The following is a 16,131-nucleotide window of genomic DNA, read 5'->3' as shown; positions in this document are numbered from 1 at the left end:
CTTTAATGTTATTCTAATGTTGTTGAATAATATGCTTATTTATCAGCTCTTGTAAGCAGATGTTTTTTTAATTTTAAGCACTCAAAGGGAGAAAATTCTTAGTATCCTGAAGGAATGCTTTCCAATGTCTTGCAGTGGTATTCATTAAATCTAGTCGTTTACTGATTTCCTTCAAAATCAAAAATGTTTTGTGTGATTTCATTTTCCCATCTGAGATTACTTCATGCATAACAATGCAGTGACACTTAATTGCTTCTCTAATTGTGAAATGTATTTTAAATACATGGCAAGCAAAAAAATCTCCAGCTTCACTTGTCATATGTATTTATTCCTGCCATTTGAAATATCTTTGTTATGTTATATAAATAATTTATTTTAACCTTAACTGTAAGAGATGAAAACAGAAACTAAGCATGAATCACAGCCTCAACAGTTTCTGACTGATATTGGGTTTTTTCATCATGAATTTCCTTCTGCAACTCCAAATCAAAATTTTTATATTTACTGGATTATAGTATAACCCAACTAATCCAACAGCCTTAATTCTGTACCAGTATTCTTCAGATTTGTTTTCCCTTTTTATCTCACCAGAAATCTCAGTGAAAGTAAAAAGTTTGTGTGACCAAATATCATTGGCTTTTCAAGTGTTCCTTTTTCTTGCCTGGAAAAAAAAAAAAAAAAAAAAAAAAAAAAGCATACATTTATCCAGTGGTGTGGCTAAGATCCAGGATTTAAATGTTGAAGTAGTTTGGCATTCTAGTCAATTATTGCAATCATAGAACCACTTAGGTTAGAAAAGACCTTTAAGATCTTCAAGTCAGCCATTAACCTAACACTGGCAAGTGCACCTCTAAACCTTGTCCCCAAGCACCACGTCTAAATGTCTTTTAAACACCTCCAGGGATGGTGACTCAGCCACTTCGCTGGGCAGCCTGTTCCAATGTCTGACAACCCTTAACCAGTGTTCTTTCACCAAGATCATAGGGATTTGTTATAATAGCTGTACTGATTGTTAAGGTGGTCTTAATAATCAAAGAGAAGTTTGCTTTGCTTTTTTTTTTTTTTTCCTTCACTTCTGGAGAGTAAAGAACCTGATTATCCTTAAACCTCAGAAGATGAGCAGTCTGACTTCTTGTTTCATTAAGATCAGTTGGTGTAATAGGACCTTAAAGTTGGCTCAGTATAGCTGAAAAGGAAATACTAGATGCTGAATAGCACTCTTCTGACACTGGCACAAGCGACTGCTGGATGTTATAAATAAAGCCTCTACTGAAGGCCAGCAAATCAAGGCAAAAGAAACTGTTCGAGTCCTGAATCACTCCAGTAATGAGTAGAGAAATAGAAGGACAGACAGTACAGGAAAATAAAAGGTTGTGCTCTTTGCTGTTTTTCCCCTAACATGCGGTACTCTGCTACCCCCTACTCTCCTGTACCTTTTACTTTCCACTGATAAGCAGGTGAAAAGTAGGTGGGCACAAACATAGGCAATGGACCCACGGAGTGGAGACAGGGAGATTTCATGTTTTGCGCCCCACATGGATGATGCTGTTTGGAAGAACAACGATAATACGCTTACAAAACTCACTGCACTTTTGGGAAATGCTGAGCCAGATCTGCTGAGTTCCAGGATTCTTGTATGCCATTGGAAAGTGTTCACTGACAGTGGTGGGAGCTCCGTGGTTCTGCAGTTACCTGTTGGTCATGTCAATATTTATGACTGAAGCTGTGTCTGTTGAAAATCCTGAAATGATACTAAAAGTTATCTTACAGCATAAAAACAGCATATTAAATCACTATCACACATAGACTCTTTTTTTTTTTTTTCTTGTTTTCCTTTTGGAAGATATTATTGCATACAAAGATAGACTTTTCTTTATGCAAAGAGTAATGAGTTGTATAGGCATTCATCCCAGTAAGACAATATTTTCTTTCAGAACAGTGATGCCCATCTTGTATACAAGTAATTGTTTCATTGTTAGCACATACAGAAATGCATATTTTAGCATGAATAGGTTGAGAACACAGTGAAGTGTTTCATTAGCATGTGATCTTGTATGACTCTTTGTATTAAGCCGCTCTTTGTATGTTGACTATCAGGATATCTTCCCTGAAACCATAGTAAAGTGGGTAGGCCAAGTTCAGGAGTTAGTCAGGAAGGTGATGGCTGATTTTGATGGCATTTGAGGTATCACGTGTCTTGATTTGATGGTGAGTTTATTACCACAGAATGTATACGAAATACAATCTGACCAGATTTGATAAGAGTCCTGCAAAAAGTGCCAATCATTCCTTACAAAAAAAAAAAAAAGTGTAGGAGCTTGCATATGGTTACTAATGGCACTTTATTAGACTAACAAAGTGAATATATTAATAAGTTTCAAGTAATACAGAAGTGCTATATGTCCACATTGAACATATGGACATATGAAAACTTACATTGTCTACACTGCTATCTAAGGCAGTAGTGCTGAAGGGTGGTTTTGCTTTTCTGTCAAAATGTAAGTTACTGTTACTTAAATGAAATACTCATCTACTGTTGTACAGTGGATGTTACCTGAATATATCCACACCTTTTAAAGGACTTCTTACCTATTCTTTCAAACAGGCTGGTACAGAGATGCTCTCATTGTAGCCCACAAAAGCATTATGTAAGTATCCCTAGAACTTGCTGTCTTGTTTCTCACCTGATGGTAAGACTGGCTAACATGCTGCCAAGAAATGATGAATAGATGTTCCTTTGTCTGAGACATAGGATAATTCATCTAAGCTTCCTATAAGTGTCACATGCTCTGTGTGGGTCTTCCTCAAGGTGTGCAGCTACAGACAGAATAAAGCAGTATCATATCTATTGCACGAATATGAGATAGCAGATCTCTGAATTGTGTCAAACCCATTTTTCTTGAGAAAACGTTGGAAAACTTTAATGTTGTTTGTGATTCATTGGTTGTAGATAACACAGACTGTGGAGAAGGCAGGGGGAGAAGGAATTCTGAAGAGAACCAAGTGGTAACTGGAGAAAAAATATGTAAAGGAATAATTTTCTAGACCAACAGTAAAAAGGGGCTTTGAGTTGGAAACACTAATCTTATTATTATATGGTATTTGTGACCTTTTTTTAAAAAACAAAATAAAATAAGAGGAGTCATTGCCTGAATTGCCACTTAATCTTTGACATTGCTTATTCTGTTTAAGCATGTGTCTAGCGGTAAACTGCAGTAAAAACCTCAGAGAACAAAACTTTTCACAATCATCATGATAAAGTGCTTAAACTGGAACATTTGTGAACTCTGCATGGGAAGAGGGGATGTTGTAACATGGCTGATATGAACAAATACATATATTCTATTGGCGTAAACTGGTATAAGTTTGCTGACCCTGATTTGCTGGGCCTTTAGCTCAGATTAAATTCCCTTTGAACAGTAGCCCAGACCACTGGCTCATTGATACTCAGTGACTGCCTCAGCAATTCTGTAGTTTACAACCTGGCTCCAGTGGCTAGAGGCAATCCAAAGGTTAAAAAGAAACTTGAACACTACTTAAGACTCCACTTTCTCTCTCCCCTCAACCATAGCTGGCATACGGATATTCTGGAGTAATTTTTTCTAGAACACTTTACAACTTCTAAAATCAGTTTCTATTTTCTTTATGCATTTTCAGTGGGGTAACAAACCCACAAACAACCCCCTATCATCCCTTCCCTTCTCCCCCCCCAAAAAAAAAGAAAGTAGCTCTTCTGATTTAATCAAATGTTTCAAGTTCACAGTAATGTACATGAGTACATTCTTAGACCAGCCTCCTGTAAAATCTGTACAACATGAACAAGCATCTCAGCTGAGAACAGTAACAGGAGGCAAATAATAGGTCTCTCTGTTTGTTTTTATTGTTTTTGTTGGTTTGTTTGGGTTTGATTGTTTTGGTTATTTAAGAGACCCTTCAGGGAAGATTTCAAGAGTAAACTTGAAAATAGAAGAGAAACCATAGTTATCAAAATCACCGACAATAAAGCTAAACAGCTTGTGCATGTCAGTGGTTGGAGAAAAGCAATACGAAATGCATGATGTCATGTTGAAATCATGTATCCATTGCAAGCCAAAACATCTCTTGACTCAGGGTATAGGCTATGAAGAAAATCAAGCATCACTTTCTTAGACATGTCTGATATGGGGAATATTTTAATCCAGTAAGCTTTTGAAAGTGTTCTCTTAAAATATTACTGCAGCATTGACAATAAAAAATCAACTTCCTAGAAGTTGTGTGTTCCTACAAATTTTGAATTGATTATATATACATAAACTGATGAAAATTTATAAAGAAAGAAAATCCTGTGGAAAAATAGAGTTTGGTGTATTTCCTTTTAAGCAAATCATGAGTGCAGACAGCTCCATAAACATCTAACCAGAATTTTCAGCATTCTGAAATTCTTGGGCCGGATTCTGAGCATCTGATTGGCTCCCTAGGATAGATAGGGAAAATCATGCTCTGTAATGTTAGCTCTTTGTGGTTGAACATGACCTTCCATACGAACTATGAGATATTCCTCTTTCAAGTGGATTTACTTCCACAAAGCTGTACTTCAGAAAGGTTCTGAAAATGAGGGGTGGAAAACAAACCTGCAACCCTTCAGTGAGGGGAGATGAAAATGTTGCTTTTGTGAGTATGTACCCTGCTATTATTATTCTTCCTATAATACTGCATATATTTCCCTAATCTCAAAGTGCTGAAGAGTAGCAGTTATTACTTTAGAAAATATTAAACACAGTTATCTTTCCCTTCTCCTTAACAGCCTGATAAAGACAAGTCAGATATTAAAAACATAATGAAAGGCAACCTGGAACTTTCTTTTCATGTATAGCAATAGTTAATTAAGCCAGGGCATGTGATATATGTCTTTTATTACACAAAGGCTACCAGTATATTACAGAAGCATCTGTTTGGTATCTGTAAATTTATCCAATCATGGCTTAGCTCAGCCAGGCTGGGGTTATAGTAGAAGACATTCAGATGTTTCAGAGATAACCACATAAAAACACAGATCTGACTGTATTTTTTTGTTATATTGCATAGCTAATTCAAAGTGTCCTTTCAGAATTTCTGTTAACAAACAGATTTTGGAAAGATGCTTTGAAGTTTGACTTTATCCCATGGCATGCCTCAGATTTTTGTCTTGTCAGATAGACATATATTTCAAATGCTCTTTGCAGGCTTTGTAATTTGGAAGTGTGGTCTGAGTGGTACTATAAGCTGCCTGGGAAATTTATCTGTTGGTTTCAGTTTGACCCTCTCTTGTGCATGAAGCAGAAAAATATGCTTTCTAGATTACTACTCTGTTCAGACACTCTTCATGAGCTTGTAACAAATGTAACATGGTGCACTTGTAGACCACAAATTCCCAGAGTCATTGACAGGGATAAATATCATTCATCTTTCCTGTAAGGGATATAAAGAAAGCAGATATTTGTTATGTGAGGAACAGCCATCATAATATATCCCTGCTTCACCAACCTTTTCTATAATATCTTCTGTCCATCGTGCTTTTATTGGTTTACGAGTACAAATCTGGTTTTATCACAGATATCAAATGCTTCTCACACACCCACTAAGTCCTTCTGTGTTGGGAACACTTGTCTTCATCTTACACTCTCATCACGACACAAATAAAAATCATACTGTGGTAACCATTATGCAAATTCACTATATAATTCCTCAGAAAGATGGTTTAAAATTAATCACACTGATGCACCAAACAAACTAGTTTGAATTCAGAGTACTGGAGTCCAAGGACATGAGGAGAAACACTAGTCAATGTTAATTCTAGCTTAGAAACTAAACACTTGGGGATTCCATCCTCTGATGACTCAAGACTCATATCAAAAAAAGTAGCCGTATGTCCTTCAGAAACTTGATTTAAAAGGTGGGCAAGTGTCATTGAATAGGTGTATAGAATTGAAAGGTTGATACTAGCCATGTTCCTTTGCCTGTCCCAAGTTGTACACTGCATACAAAATGCAGAACTATTTAATTAGGTTTTTCAAGTTCTACAGCTATTGAGAGTTTGAAGGCAGGTGCTAATGTCTGCCTAATTTTAATTTGTGCATTTTCATGAAAGTATGAAAGGCAAGGTTAAGTGGAAGTAGACAGAAAGCTACTTGTTATGGTAAACATTTGGTTAATCATAATGGAAAAGCTTAAAACTGGACCATGTTCTTCAGAATTAATACTTTTTATGCTGTTCAGCATACTCCCTTTTCCCCTCTGTCCCCACTCTTTTGCTTCTTACTAGGCTCAAAGTAAGTTTTGGAAAGCAAAGTTCATAATATGCCCACTAGATGGAATTTTGCCATCTCTACTTAATTCTCATCTCTGCTTTCTAAGCTATGATAAACGTCCTAGAAATGGTAGCCATTGCTGCATATCACACTTTGACCTCCTATTTCTCAGACTTTCTCTCTAAAGGCTTTTGAAAAACAGAATTGAAAATGGAAGAATATCGTTGTTGCTGTTTACAGGAGTGGTTTGCTGACAAAGAAAATTAAAACAAGTTGGTAATAGATCACTTATCGTATGCACTTTTTTGTTTGGTTTTGGTGGTTGTTGTTTGTTTGTCTTTTCAGTATTGCAGAATTATTTCTCCCAGGTGGCGGGCTATGGACTTGCCTTTGTTGAACCCTCTGGACAGCAGTATGACCCTCTGGTGTATTAGCCACTCCTCTCAGCTTGACATGATCAGCAAACTGGCTCAGGGTACATTCTGCCCAAAATCCAGATCATTAATAAATATGTTGAACAGGGTTGGACCCAATATTGACCCCTGGGGTAAAACACCAGTTTCTGGCTTCCAGCTAGTCTTCGTGCCACTGATCACAGCACTGCGCCCAACTGTCCAACCAGTTTTCACACCACCTCACTGTCTGCTCATCTGGCCCGTACTTCATCAGCTTCTCTATGAGGATTTCTTAGGAGGCAATGCCAAGATAGACAATATCCATGGCTCTACCCTCATTTATCAAGCCAAGTATTTCATTATAGGTTATCAGGTTGGTCAAGTATGACTTACTTTTGTAAATCCATGCTGACTACTTCCAATCACCTTCTTGGCCTTCATGTTTTGTACTTTACGTGACTTTTCTCCAGCCCCATCTGTTGTTTAGTTCAAATTCCAGGTAGGAGGAGGGGGGTTTCGATTTCCTGACTGTTGCCCTTTAAGGGAACATGCTGTGACCTAGAACTTCTTATCTCCTTTGTATCTGAACTCCCTTCACTGTGATCACAATATCTCTTTCTACTCTACTGCTTGTCCAGCTGAAACCACTGAAAGTAGCCATTCAAATCCTGACAGGGAGTAAGTTAAATATACCACATGAAGTCTGACGACAATGAGAAATATTTTTGTTTAAATAAAGGTCACCATTGGCTGTGATAGTAGCAGCATGTCACATGTAATTCATTTAATCCTGCTTTTAAATTAAACAAAGTGTAGTCTGGCAAGTCTACTAAGGAGAAAGAACTATTTTTGTTTCACTTTGCAAGACATTCTGATACTTCAAAAATTCTTCCTGTTTCGAGATGGAACAAAATATATATTTATAAGGTTGAATCTTCATGTAAGATAAATGACGTACCAAAAAAAATCATGAGAGTTTTTTAATACACCCACATTTTAAACCCTTGGAACCTCAGACAGCTGATTTTTTTTATATGGTGAAAGACAAGAAAAACAAACTCTTACTACAATAAGAAGATCAAATTATTTATTCTTAATAGTTGAAATATTCAGACAAGAACATTCCAATCTTTCGAATATTTTTAATGCTCAACTGGAAAATAAGTAATTTATCAAAACATTTTGTTAAATAAATTGCCATTTTTATAGTTAATTCAAATAGAAAATATCAGTGCTAGTCAAATTTACTAACCTATTCTCTTTTTAAAATTGCTTAAACTACATATTTGTTTGTTACTTAATCATTGCACCAAAAAGCCACTCAAAAAAAGTCTCTGATACTATTAAAAGAGCATGCAAGAGAATATCCCCTTTAACAGGTCACAAGTACAACAATTTTCATTCTGAAAGTTGTCCTTCATACAGAATGGTATAAACAGGTATTTATTGTTACTCTTTAAAAGAAAAGCAGGACATGGTAGTGGTAGGAGGGAATAATCTAGAGTTGGAGGCTACCAAGCACTTGAACCTGTAGTAAAATCTGGTCTTTGTTTGTGTGTGTGACTTTTTTTTTTTCCTGTAGAGTTACTGTAACAACTTTGGGCTTGTCTAGGATTTCCTGAGCTTTGACAAGATGACAAAATAATATACATTTTTAATGCAGAAAATATGAAAATGTTTGTAACATGTCCAAAGACCACTGATTATTAGTTACTTATGTATTAGCTAAAGTATTAAGAAACTCTTCACAGTCCTGTGATCATTCTGATTTCATACTGAATTCCATTTCTCACAATCAATCATAAATCAAACTTGTAAATTAAACCTCTAATATGACTGTAAGAAAGAGGGCAGAGGATGAAAGAAAGAAGGACTATAAATCTGCTTATAACAGTATTTGCACTAACTGTGAGATCACCTCTACTTGGTTAAAAGACTAAGATTATTTAAAAATAAACTTAAAGAAAAGCTCCAAAGTAATTAAAATGAAAAATAAAACACTAATCTGAGTCCATCTGGTTTAGTGCTGAACTGGAACATACACATATATACTTCATGGTTGTCTGCTTTTTTGGGATAAAGCAGTGCTCTCTCTTGTTATACATTGGCTCTACATCTGATCTTTGAAACTTAAATGAATTGCATTTCACCACTTGAAAATAAGGCACAAATTTGGTACTGTACTATCCTACATATTATTTATTATGCAGGTAGGTTTTGGTATAAGAGAAGGAAGTTTTGGTTGCCAGGTGGTGCCAATATATCTCTTCACTCAATAACTGGTGAGCTTGGTCAAATTCCATGGAAAGGTTTTTCAGAAGGATTTAAAATTTCCAGAGCAAATGGGATTAGTAGAAGATTAATATTTAGAACACCGTAACTTTACAGACTAAAAGCCAAACAGAAGGGTGAACAGAGATTGTTTAGATTTTCCATGAAAATTCTCACTCTGGTGTACACAACTTTTAATCCTGTTATTTGCTATGGTTATGGACCTCTGCGCATTCTGATCTCTCCTGGCAGTTGCTGAGATACAGTCATATTCTCAATTTCTGTAACATTTCTGATGTCACTAGAAAGAAAAGGTCTGTTCTGATTTGTAGTTCTGGTACAAATATGCGTAAGCAGGAACTTGAATAAGATCTGGCTTAAGAATCTCATCTCTTATTGTTGCTCTTGGGAAAGGCAGTGGGGTTTTAATGTTTTGACTCATTTTTTTAAATTCACTTTATATTTAAGACACATTGAAAAAAGAGTAAGAAATTAAAATTTATGAACTGGTAGAACTTCACGACTTTGTGTTATAGCTTGAGCTATGATGAAATACAAGAATACAAATAAAAGCTTCTTGAAAATAAAATTTGGTTTCAAATTTAATTTGGGCCTTTGGAATCCAGGAACATAAGTGTAGCTGATGAGGGAAATGTTTAGAAAAAAATATTCTTGACTGATAAGAAACAATGATCTCCAATACGTTTTTGTGTATCTATTGCACAGGTGTTTCTTGTTCTGTCAGAAGGGAAAGTAATGAAATCAAGGGAAAATTCTGTTCTACCACTTGTAAGGCATTACTTGCCATGCTGACTCTTATGAAGTATATATCACGGCTTTTTAAACTAGAGAGGCATCAGCTATCCAGGAAGGAAACACTAACTCAGCAATGAAGTTTTCAAATTATGTATACCTGGATTTAAGACATGCTCCATAATGTTTCCTGCCTTGGAAGTGCATAGCTCACCAGAAAGCCTCTCCTCTCTGAGATGATCAGGTTTGCTCTTCATTGCTGCTAGGAGAAGAATAATTCACACCTACATTTTCTCTAGTGAAATAAAAGAATGATAAAGACTCTTCCTGTCAGACAATCCAAGCATACCTGTATGAACAAAAATAACATGATGAAGCCTTTACTTGAATCATGCAAATGCAAAGATTGATAGGTATAGTGTTGCTAGGTAAGTGATGCGAAAATTTTTTTGTGTTACTGCATGGTCTCTGCAGTTATAAAGTCTGACTCAGCTGTTCTATTGACATAAGGATCAGAGTTAACTTATTATTTATTAAGCCTCATGAAGACTTTTTGGCAGGTCCACTTGGCTAGCAGTGGGGAAGTCTGTGCTGCAACTCTTTAAACAATATTTGGCTTTTAGTACAGTAACATCATTACCTGTGTTGCCAGGGTCTTATTCCAGAGATTTATGTGTGGGGGGATGACATCACTGTGGTGGTTTAACATTTACACCTCATCTGCTGAATCATTCTGGAATAAGAAATGTACCTTCAATGTAACATTCTCAATTACACATCATTTGCCTCTTCATATTACAAGAAAGGAGTAATCTTATAGAATTATTCATTATGATCTCCTTGGAATCTTTATAACACCTCACGCTATAAGACAGAGTTTCCGTAGCACTTCATCATGATGGTGTTTTATCACCTAACAGCATTAATAATTACTTACGAAAACCAACTCTGTTGGAGGTGAGTTGGCAAGAGACGCAGAACTCTGGACTTCGAAAGTTGTATTAGTCTATAATTTTGTTAATTACTAAGCAGAGAGGTACAGAGGGGAATTGCAAAGCTCTGGTTTGTATCTATAATATATGCAGCCCAGCAACACTTTGATTCCAATATTACTTATGTCAATTGAGAAGGGTTTTCAGTGTGTGATGAGTCAATTACAGTGCATTTGACTTGGGTTAATATTCTTGCTCTGCTTTCTGTAAAACGTATCCATTTCAGAAAACAGCATTTGAAATGGGGACTAATCGCTGTCCTTAATTTTAACCTCTTCACAGAAGCTGTCACATAGGCTAAGCTACTGTTCCACCTCTAATATGGTGACTACAGAAAGGACTGAGACATTTTGAGGGTTGTGGTAGATTGCAAAATCACTATTAGCTTCAAAGGACTTTATCCTGTTTCGCAATATTTTACTTGTTTTGAAAAATTTCCGATTGATTTGGCCAACATAGATGAAATAATATTTCTCAATAGTCATTAAACTATTATATGTGGCCATCTGAGTTGCTGTATTTCTAAATCGAACTATGCTCCCTGAAGACTTACCTTGGGAGCAAGGATCTGCATGTGCTTCTGCTTTTCATCTTTTCAGGGTGTGTCCTAGTAAAGTCTCTATAAAAATTAGTGACCACTCTACTTTTCATGAAAACCAGGATGCTGTTATTTTCGTTGTTTCTCACACTTCAACAAGCACATGACCACAAACCTTTCTTGTCTTGTCTTGTTTTCTCCGATTTAAACTAAGAGTTTTAAGGAATCTTTAGATGGGCAACAAGCGCAGATCTCACTTTATGGGTACAAAGGTCCTTTTAGATGTTTTTAAGGGGTACTTTAGAAGACCATTTTTTATTGATTGAGAAGGACATTCTCACAGGAAGAGAGTGATAAATTTCTGTCTCCCTTTTCCTATTTCTTAGTCATCAGACTATGGTGCCTAGAACTTTAGGCTTCACAAAGCTCGGAATGAATAGAGGCAGTAAACTGAAAGGCTGGATTATGCTTCTAGAGGGAAGAGATTAGTACCCTACACTGTTTTGTGCCGATAAGAAACACAAACTAGGTAGGACTGAAGGACATTCAGGTTTAGAAGAGGTGGTTCAGGATTTGAATTATTTTGATCCATAATACATCTCTTTCTGATATATAAACTCTTGCTTGTTTTGGATTTGTTTGTTTGTTTGGGGTTTTTTTCTTTGTTTTGTTTGTTTGGTTTGGTTCATTTTTTTTGTTTGTTTTGTTTTGGGTTTTTTTTGTTTGTTTGTTTCCTGGAGATAAACTTGCTGGTTCACATTATGTTAAGGATTATTGATTCTTGCTGACAGTAGTACAACGCATCACGGCTACTGCTCTTTCAATTGAAGACTAACAGAAAAGCAGACTAAAACTTAGAGACTCAAAATAACAAAAATTATTACATCTGGCAGACAAATTATGAGCACAAACTGAAAAAGTGGTTTCTCTTCCATAGTTTCTAACACTTAAGCATCCCAAAATCTTAGCCAGTTACATCAATCATTGCCAGTGTCATTATGGATGCTAGAAGCAAGGTTATACTAAACCAGATACTTCTGGGTAAACCTTGCAAATGTATGATTGTAGACAGAAGGAATAGGTGAGGAAAGCCATAAAATTCCACCAGCCTCATAAACAGGAAAAAAACCATGTTTTAAAACAATCTGTAGCATTGGTTGACTTTTACATTTATACAGTTCCAGCTCTAATGTCACTGGGGTCTGTAAGTATTATTGTCATGCAAAAAAATGAAAAGGGATGCAGAGATGCACAGAGTTGAGATAAATCTTTTTGGTTTGGGTCCAAGAAGACTAAATTTAAAAATCACTATGAGCTATTTTCAGTACTTAAAAGCTAAAGATGAAGTTTCAATGGATAATTATGAAAGACATCTTGAAGGCTTCATAGTTGGGTGTAGGTGACTGTGAATCTTTATTCATATTGATCTCACGTATGCATGTAAAGGACTGTGGTCTAGTTGATTTTGTTCATAGTGTTCTATGAGTCCGAAATAAACAAATAATTGTTTGCATAAGACCAGGTAATAAATATTTTTACTCTATTTTGGTTTTACAAAAAGTCTGCTGTAATTTAAAAAAATATTTGTTACATTTTACTCAGATGACATAGACAAGATTTTTATTACTGAAACAGAATAACCTGCAAAGCTCTATTGGAGGACTTCACCATACATTTAAAGCTGCTGGTGCACAATGTTGAATGTTGAATGAGTAGCCGTGTGCTTCAGATGGGTATTAAATCAAAGCCATTGTTGCTCACTTTTAATTTAGATCATGTTCCCTTTATTTAAAGTGCTACTAAATTTCTTCTTCTAACTGTTGCCCTTACTGGTTGCAGTCCAGACTCTGGAGCAGTATAAGCTATTTAAAATTTCTAAGGAAATTGTGCTTATTCTTATACCTTCAGGCTTCTGATGTACTTGTTACCAAATATACTTCGATTCTCGTAATTTTTTCATGTGCTTTCAGTAGCGAGAAAATTGTCCTGTCTTTTGCCTTCTTCAGTTATACTTTTCATAGAATCAGAGAAGGGAGAATAACAAGAATGTAACCATTCACTGTGGCATTTGAATGCTATCAACACAGCCGAAGTTTCAGTTGGTATGAGGACCAGTCTGTCTAGGGACTACTGAAAGATTTAAGCTTTTTGCTATGCTAAAAGCCTTTGCAAAAGGCTGGAAACAAAATGTCCCTTGGTGGAGATAGAGAGGAATACTTGAGAAGTAATTAATTCCTCTCAGTTTAATGACCTTCAGCTCCAAGACTCAGTCCTGTTAGCATTAGGCTTTTCCCACAGGCAGGTGTACCTGAAGCTGCTGAACCAGCCCAGGGAATTGGGTAAATGTTTCTGTGGGGATATTCCAACATTCCTCTCTGTGACCCATCAATATCTGCCCAATTGAAATCCTTCTGATCACTTACCTGTGTCTCTGAACATATCATCCCAAATAAACCAAGGTATTAATTGATGAATACGGAATGTGAACTACTTGGTAGCTTTTGTTAGCTACAGAACAGATGTCATTGAGCTAAGTAAAATACATAGAGTCAGATATAATGGATTTGCTGCACCTTCCAAACCACAACTTGGTACAACAGAGCTTTGAAACATCATGCACTATGGCCTAAACAACAATTTCAACTATTCCAGACACTTATTTTGCCTTTCTAACATATGATATGTCACTGCATATAGTTTTTTTCGGGAAAAAAAAAAAAGCCTTTCAATCAGTTTGATTTGTTTCATAGTTCGGAATCAAAATTACATTCCTTTTATAAATATTGAAAAATTATAGATTGCAAATACTCATTCCTTTGAATGCCACAAAGCAAATTTTTCTCAAGTCTACCCAGTATCACCTAGTTTCCCATCCAGGCAGTGTAAAACTGCAGATTTTTATGTTTTCTTGCTTCACATTCATTTGGGACCAAGAACATCCACTACTGAAAGATGATCACAACTGGCCAAAAATCCTTGCTGTTGTAAGAGATTTATGACTTTCCGTGCCTATACACAGAAACTTCTGACTAACAGCAAATGATCATGTGATTTGGTCTGTAAAATCCACAGGTTTCATTCTGGTTTTAATTTCAGGGGTGTAACTCAAAACAATTCTTGGGATTTCAATGGGACCAATCCCAAGGATGAAAGTAAATGAGAACTGACTGTGAGCCATATTGTTACAAATCTGTTGTTTAACGTATAACTCTTCTAATTACAATATAACTCAGCTGGATCCTTTCCAGTTAGCATCTCTTTCTTTAAAAAAGGGGGTGGGGAGCGGGAAAGCTGGGGACAAGAGTTATTAGATCAGCATCAAAGACCTATCAGGGACAATGAATCCTGTATCTACCGATGAATATTAAAAACATTATTTATTTAAAATAAAAAGATGGGTACACTCTTTTGGTTAGTCTAACACAAACAGCAAGAGAAATACAAATTTTTTTACATGGGTACAAACTTGAGTATACGCAGATGAATCCTTTCTTTTGAAATGGATACAGTTCTTCAACTTCTGATGTTCTGGGTATGGTAATGTAAATTTTGCTTTTATAAAAACATGTACATGAAAAAGTCTTTAAAACTAATATTAACTATAAAACATTCCACTCAAAATTACTTTATATAAACATACATACTTATTCATATTAATATATGCATGCATATAAGCATACATATATGTATCTACATGTATATGTACATATATACCTAAACCATGCTATATACATCACTATATAAAATAACTGACTTTTATTTATTTATTGCTTACTTCTTTCTGAAGTTTTTACCTTTTTAAGTAAGGCCCTTCACACTTGGTATGCTTTTCTTCCATTGAATTTTTAATAATAGAAAATGCAACTATTTAGAACTGTCAATTAGTTTCTAGTTCTTAAGCAAAAGCTCATAAATATAATATGTTTGCTGATTATAGGTCTGTAGTTAGATAACATATCAAACTCTTCTATTACATCACTTTGTGGTTAAAGTTTGAAATATGACACACCATATTGTGGTTTGCATCCAGTTATGCAATGAAAACCCCTGTGCATTGTGAGCTCTATATTTTCAGATTAGCTTGGTTACTATGAAACTCTAAACAAATAAAACTGTTGTAATAGTAAAACCATCTCTTCTCCTTAGTCCTGTTGGCAATGTTATGTCTTTTTCTTGCTGATCTGAGTCTAGACTAACACTAAGAATAATTCCAGTTGACTCTCACTGTCTTTATTTGATCCAATACCTTAAAAAGGTTTGGTGCTGATGGGAATAATGTTTTATATTTGTGCTAATACAGTTACATTTCTTTATTTTGTTACCGTTAATTGTGGAAAGAAAGAAAGAAGTCTTCATCTAGTTACTTCACAGTAAAACAGGCTTGGATCAGTTAGTCTTTTCTCAGCATTCTTTCTTTGAGCTGCTGGACAATGTTGTCATGAAAAAATGCCACATGTGTTTAGAGAAAAAACCTGTTGATGATTGCTTTACTAATAGACTCATGGTTTCAAGCTTGTCAGCCTGTTTTGAATGGGAACAGTTAGCAGTTAGAAGAGTTTATAAGTCAGAATGTTCTACTTTGGGCACTAATGTTTGTCAGATCAAACAGCAGGACACTTGACTTTCATTTGATTTTATTATTTTCTCATCCTGAAAGGCCCAGTAAATAGCCCTTTTCAGTATTTTTGGTTCAGAACTATGCAAAGAATATAAGATTTAGAAACAATTAAATTAAATAATCAAACACAAAGATGAACTCAAAACAAAATCAAGATTCTCTATATCTAGACCAGATTGTAACTGTGTTTCTAGTGGACTGTTTACTGGATGCAATAGCTGTAGTCACACCCCTCCTCTGAATTTAGCACTATCTAGGGGACATGCAGAAATGTATCTCCCAATTAAATTCTCAAAAT

At 35.6% G+C, this 16,131-nt stretch overlaps 1 long non-coding RNA gene across 1 annotated transcript in view; it reads right to left on the bottom strand.

Moving 5' to 3' along the window:
• Nucleotides 1–319: 319 nt before the first annotated feature.
• The window catches only part of LOC139827012 (uncharacterized), a 64,151-nt gene continuing 48,339 nt past the window's right edge, over nucleotides 320–16,131 (bottom strand). Inside the window, exons 2-3 of the long non-coding RNA XR_011737190.1 lie at nucleotides 1,586–1,741; nucleotides 320–661 (exon numbers count right to left, since the gene is read on the bottom strand). This is a non-coding gene — a long non-coding RNA (uncharacterized lncRNA). The remainder of the gene's footprint in view (nucleotides 662–1,585; nucleotides 1,742–16,131) is intronic.

The sequence above is a fragment of the Patagioenas fasciata genome, chromosome 1 (assembly GCF_037038585.1).
Source record: "Patagioenas fasciata isolate bPatFas1 chromosome 1, bPatFas1.hap1, whole genome shotgun sequence".
In the NCBI taxonomy this organism is placed as follows: domain Eukaryota; kingdom Metazoa; phylum Chordata; class Aves; order Columbiformes; family Columbidae; genus Patagioenas; species Patagioenas fasciata.
Note: the sequence above shows the minus strand (reverse complement) of the source record. Positions and strands in the feature narration are given on the sequence as shown.